This window comes from Propithecus coquereli, unplaced genomic scaffold (assembly GCF_000956105.1).
Source record: "Propithecus coquereli isolate 6110/MARCELLA unplaced genomic scaffold, Pcoq_1.0 Scaffold152, whole genome shotgun sequence".
In the NCBI taxonomy this organism is placed as follows: Eukaryota; Metazoa; Chordata; class Mammalia; order Primates; family Indriidae; genus Propithecus; species Propithecus coquereli.
This window is the reverse complement of record NW_012139636.1, coordinates 4,273,776-4,285,804: the sequence shown is the minus strand read 5'-3', so window position 1 is coordinate 4,285,804 and position 12,029 is coordinate 4,273,776.

Below are 12,029 nucleotides of genomic sequence, written 5' to 3'. Positions count from 1 at the left end.
TATACACACACACACACACACACACACACACACACACACACCAGTTTTCCCCTGTGGCTCTTTGTTAATTTTATAAAGGGCTGTTTCACTATGTATATGTTCAACACAAGCACATAATTATATGCAGCAATGGATATGCACAAAAATATGCAGAAAAGCATTATTCATGATAGCCCAAGGTAGAAATAATGGAAATGCTTATCAAATATAGAATAAAAAATATAATTTGTTGTATGCTCATCCCATATATTAATGCTATGAAGTTTAAATTTATGTACATGTTGAATAACATGCATGAATCTTAGAGACACAAATTAGAATACAAAAAACAGATATGGAGGTGTACATGCTGTGTGACTTCTGCCATGTAAAAATGAAAACGGGGAAAACTAACCAATGGTTATAGAATCAGAATAATGTTTACTTTTGAGGGGGCTAACATCTGGGATGAGCCTGAGGCAGTCTTTGGAAACCTAGTGATGTTATATTTCTCGATCTGGATAGTAGTTACACAGATGTGTTTACTTTTCAGTAATTATCAAGCTGTACTATTATGATTTGTAAACTTTTCTCTATATACGCTATATTTTAAAAACAACAGAAAATAAAAACAAATATCCTCCTTCAAACAAAGAGATCATGCTATGAAGACTCAACAGAGTTGTTCTTTATAAGCTTGGAGAGCAATGGTATCAGGTACTTCTAATCCCCAGTGACCAATTAGAAAATGGAAAGTTATTTAGCTGTGTTTCATAGAGAATTTATGGATAACCAGAGGATTGGAATTGAGTCAATGTTTTAAAAACTTGCAATGTTTGGCTATAGAGATTCACTCCTAGAGAGGTTGAATGGCTTTGCCAAATTTTTAAATGAGGTATTCAGCCATTTTAGCACTGGCTGTATAATCAGTTGAGGAAGACTGAGGATGCTCAGATGAAAAAAGCTGGTAGTAAACTGTAGGTAAAGAAAATCATATTGTCAGTAGGCTCCTGTCCTGCACTCAAATCGAAACCATATCCATCTTACCTCATTGGTGTGAACAATAGGTAATAACTCACACCTACTTCTAAATTTAAACCAGAAACTCTGCTTCATAGTTGATGGGCCTACCTATACTTAAACATAAGCCTACTCAGAAAAATAGGAAGCACAACTTCACTCTTACATGAATATTTACAGTGCACGTTATATAATAGTCATATTTTGCTTATCCATCCATCAATTATATGACACATTCAGACACCGAAGTGCAGTTGAGAAGCAGAGAATGAGTAACAAAGATTGTAAACAAGCAAAGAGATGTCAACAATAAAGTTTATTGATTTTCTCACAGGGAGGTACCTCTGAATCTAACTCACATCCTCTGATTTCCACTGTCCATATAAATGCTACACCAGGATGGGGCGTTCTGATATTCTACAATTCCAGTATTTTTCTTTACACAATAACTTTATTTCAGATACTGATTAGTAGTATCTGTCATTCTACATGGGAGAGTTTTGTTCCCTTGCCCCATCTGCATCCTTTGCTGTCTGTAAAAACATAAGCCCGCTTTACCAAGCCCTCTTTACACTATCACTGAGCTCTAGCAATGACTGCCTCATGACCTCCTGTCTCATATGATTTCCTGCCAACGAAAAAAAGAAGAGCATTGCTTGGATCCTGTGGGAGGACTCTCTGAAGCAGGGGGATCTCTCCATAGAAAACAGATTAAATTAGGGTAATCTATCCCAGGTTGGTAGGAAGGCAAATTAAAAGTTCCAGGCATGTAGATACCTTTCCGATATACTGAATTCCCATCCTTTGGATATATACCCAGCAGTGAGATTGCTCGGTCATATGATAGTTCTATTTTTAGTTTTTTGAGGAACCCCCATACTGTTCTCCATAGTGGATGGACTAATTTACATTTCTACCAATACTATACTAAGGTTCCCCTTCCTTCACATCCTTGCCAGCATTCATTATCATCTCTTTTCAATAAAAGACATCTTTAACTTATTGCAGCACTATCACAATAGCCAAGATTTAAAATCAACCAAAGTGTCCATCAACAGATGAATGGTAAATAAATTTGTGGTATATATACACAATGGAATATTATATAGCCACAAAAATGAAATCTTGCCATTTGCAACAATGGCAATGGAACTGGAGAACATTACGTTGAGTGAAATAAGCCCAGCACAGAAAGACAAATTTTGCATGTTCTTAGGCATACGTAGGAGATAAATACTAACAACAATTGATCTCATAGAGACAGAGAATAAAATAACAGTTACTAGAGGCTGGGAAGAGTAGTGGGGAGGTGGGGAATAAAGTGGGGATGGTTCATGGGTACAAAAATATAGTCAGATAGTTAGATAGAATGAGCAATATTTGATAGCACAACAAATTGACTGGAATCAATGATAAGTTAGGGTATACATTAAAATAACTAAGAGTGAAAATGGAATGTTCCTAATACAAAGAAATGATAAATGCTTGAGGTGATGGACAACCCAATTACCATGATTTGATAAATTCACATTGTATGCCTGTATCAAAATATCACATATATCCTATAAATATATACAACTCTTATGTACCCATAATAATTAAAAATTTAAAAAATCAAAAATGTAAAAGTTCTGGACAGAAACAGTGGTTTTAAATGATCAAATCAGGGACAATGAATACTCTAGGAACCCAGTTAGACCAGGGGCTCAGAGAAGGCATTGCTGAGTAGTCACAACTGGTAGGAACAAAAATATAGCAAAGTAGAGGAGCCCATGGAGGCTAAGACTTTCTATCAAAGTGTCTACACTTGTTCAACATTAGTACTGCAAGAAATTTGTGTTTTCATTGTAGTTTTGAAATGTTTATACAATTTTATATTAGAAATGCATTAATTTTTGTCTCATTGAATTTGCTTCATGATTTGTTTTAATTATAAATAAAATTTTATATTTATATTTTATAAATATAAATATTTGAAGTAAATATAAAACTAAAACATTAATATGTAGGTATTACACAAAATAGATACATGCATGTGTATATGTATTAATATGTCTACACACACATATGTATACACACATGTAATTGATAGATTAGATAGATTTAAGCAAGACACACCATGTTTAAAGAAAAAATTGGAAGTAGAAGGTAGGAACCAGCGAGTTCGTGGAGGGGCAGTGAAAAATGATCATGAGTCTGACTGTTAGAAAAAAAATACATGTATATAAAAAAGAAATAGAAGAAATAAAGCCATCCAGTTAAGGGAAAATCTGATCTGCTTAAGAGACTTCCACCATAGCCTAGAACAACTTTTTTTTTTTTTTTATTCCAGGGTTTTGTGAGGGTACAAACATTATAGTTACACCTTATGTCTTTGCCTCACCCAAATGCGGGTTAAAGGCATGCCCTTCCCTCCCTTTAGTGCTCCCCGTGTCCTTTAGTTGTAGATTTGCCCCCCCATCCCCCTAATCCCTAGAGAGTATTTCTGCCATGTGATCAACCTAGTGTTGATCAGTTAGTACCAATTTGATGGTGAGTACAAATGGATCCCGTTCTTCTGCTCTTGTGGTGCCCCACTTTGGATAATGGGCTTAAGTTTAATCCAGGAAAGTATAAGAGGTGCTAGATCACTGTCGTTTCTTATGATTGAGTAATATTCCATTGTAAACATATACCAAATTTTGATAACCCACTCATGGATTGACGGGCACTTGGGTTGTTTCCACATTCTTGCAATAGTGAATTGTGCTGCCATAAACATTCGGGTGCAGATGTCCTTATCGTAGAATGTTTTGTGCTCTTTTGGGTAGATGCCTAATAGTGCTATTGCTGGATCGAATGGTATTTCTATTTTTAGCTCTCTGAGGTATCTCCAAATTCTTTTCCACGGAGGTTGCACTAATTTGCAGTCCCACCAGCAGTGTAAAAGTGTTCCTGTCTCTCCACATCCTCACCAACATTTGTTGTTTTGTGTTTTTTTGATAGAGGCCAATCTCACCGGGGTTAAGTGATACCTCATTGTGGTTTTGATTTGCATTTCTCTAATGATTAGAGATGTTGAGCATTTTTTTATATGTTTGCTGGCCATCATTCTGTCTTCTTTTGAAAAGTTTCTGTTCATTTCGCTTGCCCATTTGTTGATGGGGTTGTTTGATTTTTTCTTGTTGATTTTTTTGAGTTCTAGATAGATTCTGGTTATCAGCCCTTTATCAGATGTGTAGAGAGCAAATATTTTTTCCCATTCTGTGGGCTGTCTATTCACTCTAATGATAGTTTCCTTGGCCGTGCAGAAGCTTTTTAATTGGATTAGATCCCACTTATTTATTTTTGTTGCTGTGGCGATTGCTTTGGGGTTCTTCTTCAAGAATTCCTTGCCTAGGCCGATGTCTCAAAGGGTCTTCCCAACATCTTCATTTAGAATTCTTAAGGTTTCGTGCCTTAGGTTTAAGTCTGTTATCCATCTTGAATTGATTTTTGTGAGAGGTGAGAGGTGGGAGTCTAGAACAACTTTTATGTTCGCAATTATGACACTGAGGAATATGGAAAATATTTACTGCACTTTTTTGAAGTAGGCATCAAATAGTATAGATTTGGGTTTACAAGCATAGCTGGTTTCCAGATGTGTAAAGGAAACTTCCATCATTAAAAAGTAATTTAAAAAGCAATTTTCTGAATATTTAAAGAATGTACTTATCTATGTCTCCCTTTTAAAATTATCCCCTGGCAGAAGAAGTTCATTGAGTTTTTCTATTTAAATAGAAGAGGTTGCCTTCTGTTAATGCACTTTCGTTAATTGCACGCTTAATGAATCTCCACAGGAGTTCCACCATAAGAGAAGCAAGATTGTATTCCTCAAAGAAATATTTCTCAAGCTTCTACTGACATGTGGCCCCAGATGAACCTTTCTATTTTCACTGAGGTTCTACTAAGGTTGAGATGTGCCGAAATTCAACAGCAGTTTAGGCCTCTCTGTTTAGAACTATTAAAAGATTAGAACTATGTGAAGCTGCTGTTTTGGTGGTAAGTTGAGTATCAATTAAGGGAAATTTTATGAAGTGTAAAATATACCATTAATTTTTTTTTAAGTCTCAGTTTAAAATACCATGAACAGTTTTATATTATTTGCCATTACATTTCCTTAAGGGAGTGTACCAACATGAGGATTTCTGTGGGCTAGAGAGAGATCAGCAAATCGTGTGGATTTATTGGGCCAATTAAATGATAAGCTTCATACCCCTTGGTCAAGTAAGTCTATAACCAGGTGGATTCTCAGTATTATCTGAAAAAATGGGTAGAAATTTACCAGCACATCTATTATTAGCGTAGGTATTTTAGAGCTCTGTTAACACATAAGTGCAACACTGCTAAGGAAGGCATACAGAAGGGATGTCAAACATATTTTATTAACTGAGGGAGTGGACCACTGTGATTTAGCAACATATATGAATACTGTAATACATCAATTGGAAGTCTTTTTAATACATTATAACAGTAGTAGTAACTCAAAAAATTGAATTAAAAGCAAAGATCTTTGGGAGTTACTTCAATGCAAATATGTAACTTGTAATTATCACATCTTTTATTATGACTCCTTCTGTGCTTAATATTGACCCTTTTCCTTAAGCATTGAAAATACCCTTAAATAACTAATTTTATTGCTATTATTTTTCTCATATGGAATGGAAAAATGGTAAATTCTAGCCAAGTCAATGTCCACAGGTATCAGGTTTGAATTACTGGAGCCCTGAGATGTGCTTTTTTTCTTTAAGAGAAAGTGATAAAAGATGGTCAAAATTTGACTTTATAAATATAGAACTTATCCAAAAATTCCATTGAAAGGTAATGATGGGGGAGCCAGTACAGTTTATTAAGGTGCTTACCCAGCCTTTGAGATACTACTGGGATGTGGAATTACTGAAAATGCACCTCCCTCTTTAAATGTCAGTAGAGAAAGGATTTGATGCATTTCTGTAGGAATCATCTGGTTTTTAAAACTCATAATGACTATTTACTGTGTGCTCACTGATCCCCAACTTGTTGGACGGGTGCAGCTCTTCACAACAAAACTAAAATCAAGCAGATACTAGGTCATGTCTATTTGTAGACAGATTTCAGATCGGTTGTCTCTTTAGATATAATATAAGGAGGCTCTGCTAACTAATTTCATGGTCTGGTCCCTATTTGAGAACCTCGTCCTGTGTGTGAACTTGGCAGGTAGAATGAGCTGACAGACAGAAGATATCCAGGATGCAAGTGTTGGCTGTAGCTACTATGAAAATTTAAAGTGATCTAGGGAATACTGATCCCCATAGATGAACATCTTCATAGCTCATAGTTTCATGATAGCATAAATTATGTTATCACTACTTCATTATAGTACTGCTGTGGGGCCTTCCATATTGGCAGGATATTTTATTATTCAAAGTTTATTGCTACCACTAGACATTTCCAAACCAGAAACCTATGATCTCTCATTTTTCTCATTGGGGTCTTCCAATTTCACTAGCATGTATAATATCTGCTTAGCTCAGAGCAGTGAACAAACTATTAAGACTTTGCTGATAAAAGGAGCCTTAGAATTTTTGTTTACGTATGTTTCAAGGTTTACATATACACATACAGAACACATATACACATAAGTACAAATGCACACATGCATGTATTTAACTTTAAGACCACACGGATGCTTAATAATTATTTTTAATATGCGTCACTGCCAGTGATTTTCTTCTCCATTTATCATCTTGTTTCCCAAGTGGAATATAAGTGTCATGGGGAAAGTCTTAGAATGGACTCCTTGGAAAGCGACTCCGAGATGAAGGGTAACTTGGAGATTATTTGGCAGTGTTTTTGAGACCTACACCGCTAAGATAGTTAGGGAAGCAGGATTGAGCACAGGGAGAAGCTGATCTGGAATGTGGTTGCAACTGAGATTTAGTTGGCTCTGTAATAAGCTTTGGAGCTGAGATGGCCTTTCAGAGTGGTCGCTCCTAGTGGAGGCTCAATGGAGGCTCGGAGGAAGGGATGGTAACCTCAGGCCAAGGATTTCTATGTCCGAGGGCAATCCCAGAGATCAATGCAGCTGTGGAACAGTAGTGGCTGCTGTTTTCAACAGCTGGGGCATGGCTGTGTCATATCTGAAACTGCACCAGTTTTCACTATGGAGGGGGGGTGGCTTTATTTGTTTTGTTAATTCCTATATCCAAAAAGTTAGAATGGTGCCTAGCAGCTAGCATGCACTCAATAAATAATTGTTGAAAGAAAGAAAATTATTTATCAAAATCATGTATCTTATAGCTTATTAGATGTATAAAATCCTGACAAAGTAAGCTATGAATCACAATACAGATTGAGAAGGAAGAAAAAACTATATCAGTGTTCTCCTTATCATAATAAAATATAGATATAACGTTATGTTTCATATAAAACCGAGCAATTGTTAGAGAGCAGGAATGGTCAGCAGGAATGGTTTTGCCAATATACTTTCCGTAGATAATAGATAAATGTTTTGGAACATACTAATACTATAGCCAAGAAAATTTTATTATTAAATGGGAAAAGAGAAATGAATAGGTGAGATGAATGGAAAATTTTCAAGTTTCAATAAATGTCTGTGAGTTTGGTAACTTTGGAAATAGATATGCCAGGGCATACTAGCATGCTTCACATAAAAATGTTTTAGGAGACTTCGATTTACATACCAACTGGATATTACATTTTTTAGCTACTTTCCTAATTCACTGGTTAGGAAATTGTGATGTCTTTGATTTGAAAAGTCTTATTTCATATACTTGAATTAAAATTCCCAAGATATTTATCTACAAGCTCAACCAATTTAACCATTCTAATAAAGATTAAATCTATTCACAAACAATTCGAGTGCTCACTTATTCACATCCAAATTAAAATTAGAATAATATAGAAGAGAATATCATGGCCCTATGACAAGCATAGAATGCAAACATGTGAAGCATTACAGATATATCATGTATTTAATGCCATAAGAAAATGGAGTAACATCAATTAGATATTCAGGTAAAATTTTGTCAGACAAGGATTGCATAGTGAGTCAAGCTTTCCTATAACTACCAACCCCATAGAGAGTTTTGTACTTCTTAGAAATCAAGGAATATTTTCCCCATTATCTCTTCTTGAGAATCTACTTGAAGATAAACTACAGCCAATCCAGGGACGTCTAGGGACACTACATACAGAAGAACTGTGCTATTGTTTGAATACTTGTCCCTTCCAAAACTTATGTTGAAATTTCATCCCCAATGAGGCAGTATTAAGAGGTGAAGCCTTTAAGAGGTTAATGAGTCATGAACGCTCCGTCCTTATAAATGGATTAACCCATTAATGGGTTAATGTATGAATGGGTTATCATGGAAGTGGGATGGGTGGCTTTATAAGAAGAGGAAAAGAGACTTGAGCTAGCATGCTCAGCTTCCCAGCCATGTGATCTCCCATGCTGCCTCAGGACTCTGCAGAGAGTCCCCACCAGCAAGAAAGCCCTCACCAAATTCAGCTCCTCAACCTTGGACTTCCTGGCTTCCATAACTGCAAGAAACAAATATTGTTTCTTTATAAATTACCCAGTTTCAAGTATTCTGTTATGAGTAACAGAAAATGGACTAAGACAGGAAATTGGTACCAAAAGTGAGATTGTTTCAGATAATGAATGTGAAAATGTGGAAGTGGCTTTGGAACTGGGTAATGGGCAGAGGTTGGAAGAATTTGGACGAGCAAGCTAGAAAAAGCCTAGATTCTTGTGAGGGCTTAAAAGACAAGACTAAGGAAAGTTTGGGATTCTTTTGAGACTGGTTAAGAGGTCATGACCAGAATGCTAATAGAAATATTGACAGTAAAGGCCATTCTGATGAGGTTTCAGATAGAACTGAGGAACAGCTACTAGAAACTAGAGTAAAGGCCATCCTTGTTATAAATTGGCAAAGAACTTGGCTGGACTGTGTCCATGATCAGGAGTTTTGTGGAGAGCCAGACTTGAGAGTGATGAACTAAGGTAACTGGCAGAAGAAATTTCTAAGTAAAATATAGGAGGAGCTTCATGGTTGCTTTTGACTGCTTATGCTGAAATTCAGGAACAAAGGAATCATTTGAAGACAGAATTTATAATTAAAAGGGAAGCAGAGCAGAAAGATTTAGAAAACTCTCAGCCTGGCCATGTAAAGCCTGAAAAAGTATATTTAGGAGACAAAATCAAGGGGGTAGCCCAGTGACCATGTGCTAAAGAGATTAGCATAGATAGAAGGGAGCTAGGTGCTATTCCTTCAGACTTGGAAGAAAGATTCTCAAAGGCATTTCAGGGATCTGCTCCTCCCATCATAGGCCTAAAGACCTAGGACAGCAGAATGGTTTCAGGGAACAGGACTGGGGGCTTCTCGTGGCCCAGCTGTCTAGACTCCACAGGACTCTCTTCCTCACACTCTAGTGCAGTGGTCAAGTGGCCCCAGGTTCAGGTTGTCCTGCAGTTCCAGAAGGTAGAAGTCATAAAGCTTGGCAGCATCCACATGGTGCTAATTCTGAAGGTTTGCAGAAAGCAACAACTGTGGAGGCCTGGAAGCCTCCGCTCAGATTTCAAAGGATGTTGTTGAAAGCCTAGAGCCCCAGACAGAGATTTGTCTCCAGGGAAGAGCCACATCAAAGAGAACCCCCACTAGAGCAATGCTGAGTGGAAATGTGGGGTTGAAGCTCACGCTGAGAGTCCCCACCAGGACAATGTCTAGTGGAGCTATGGAAGTGCGGCTGCCACCAGGCCCCCAGAACTGTGGAGTCACCAACAGCATGTAACACCCTCCTAGGAGAGCTTCAGACACCAAACTCCAACCTGTGCAAGCAGCCACATGGGCTGCGTCCACCAAAGCCATGGGGTGGGGCTGCCTGAGGCCTTGGAGACCCAACCTCTGCCCCAGTATGTCTAGGGGGCAGCACATGAAGTAAAAAATATTACTGTCCAGCTTTAAGATTTAATGTCTGCCCTGCTGGATTTCAGACTTGCTTGGGGCTGTTACTCAGTTCTTTTTGCCTGTTCTTCCCTTTTTGAATGGAAATGTCTGTCTTAATCCTGTGCTACCATTCCCTCTTGGAAGGAAATAACTTTTTATTTCATATACTAACATACTAACAGATGAAACTCTGGACTTTAAACTTTTGCATTGGTGCTGGAAGGAGATAAGACTTTGGGGTGATGGGGTTGGAATGAAATGAATTTGTATGTAAGAAGAACATGGGTTTTGGGGGTTCAGCAGTGCAATGCTATGGTTTGAATATTTGTCCTCTCCAAAACTCAATTTGAAATTTAATCCCAATGTGGCAGCTTTGACAGGTGATTGGATTATGAGGGCTCTGCCCTCGTGAAGTATTAATGTATTTGTGGATTAATAGATTAATAGGTTGTCATGGGAATGGGACTGGTGGCTTTATAAGAAGAGGAAGAGAGATATGAGCCAGGATGCTCAGCCCGCCTCACCATGCAATACCCTGTGCTGCCTGGGGACTCTGCAGAGAGCCCCCACAAGCAAGAAGGCCTTCACCAGATGTGGCCTCTCAACCTTAGACTTGTCAAACTCTAGACTGGAAGAAACAGATTTTGTTTCTTTATAAATTAAGTATTTGCAAGTATTCTGTTATAAACAACAGAAAATGAACTATGACAGGCTGCTATTGGACATTTGAAAAACGTTTAAATGTAAAATTGATACTAAAACAAAAGTAAGATTAGGTTGCAAAATAGCGTATAAATGTAGATGCTTTGACAATTTAAAATTACAAAAAAACTTAGGAGGAAAAAGTATAAAGAAGTTAGGAGATAGAATATGTCAAGTGTTGCCTCTTTTCTAGTAGCTGAGAAGTCAAGTGATAGACTCAGACATATTTTATTGTTCTTAGAAAAATAAGGTATTGAAGAAATGGGGTAGAGGAGGAGAGTAAATTGAGGGAAGAGGAGGAATAATGTTAATTTATCAATGCTCATTTTAGGTAAATAATAGGTTAACTAAAGATATAGAGGGCTAATTTTTGTAAAGTAACCTGTTTATGACTTATTGTATAAAATATAATTTAAAAGTATATATTAAGTACAAACAGTCCTATATATTGGAGGGCCTACATACACAAATACACACATACACAAAGTAGCTACACAGCAAGATTTGTAAGTTAATACTACAAAAATAAAAAAATTATAACCAAAAAGAGTCTGACAGAACTATTAATAATATGAAATATATCAGTCATATCACAAATATAAACTGAGTAGAGATACACATATAAAGACAAGATTTATAAAATGGTATGTAATAGAAACCCCAAATCTAGGCTATAAATCTAGAACACAGTAAAGAGAAACAGATAAGATAGTGATTTAGAAAGTCTGAAAATAAAAAGAGAAGCAAAGATACATTAGGAAAATGCAAACAAAAAGGAAGAGTGCAATTTACAGTGTTATCCCAGAGTTTTACATAACTACGTCTCAGAGAGCATAACATCAACATTCATAAAGCAAATATTAAAAGGAGACTTTGAAATACAGAGGAAACCACTAGTAATAGGAAACTTTAATTCTCTCCCAGTCCATGAAAGATGACATAATTAAGGACACAAAATATAAACATAATTAGAACTGATGGATAGATAATTTTGAAAAGCATAAAAATAGAAAATATAGCCTCATTTCAGGTATCCACAAAACATTTATAAACATTAACCATACATAAGTTTGCAACAAATTCTCAGCTTTTATATGCCAAAGAGTAAAAATAGCAAAACGTCTGTGATCATAATGCCAGATTAAACTTTGCAAATTAAAAACAAAACCAGAAACATGAGGATCCTTTTACAGAGGACTTAATATACTATCAGCTTCTTATAAACTACTCTTGATGAAAAGAGAAAATACAAATATAAATAGCAGAATTTAAGAAAACCAAAAATAGATAAAAATACTATTCAGAACCAATGAGATCAAGGAGAATTAGTGCTTCAAGGCAGATTTATAGTCTTTAACAATT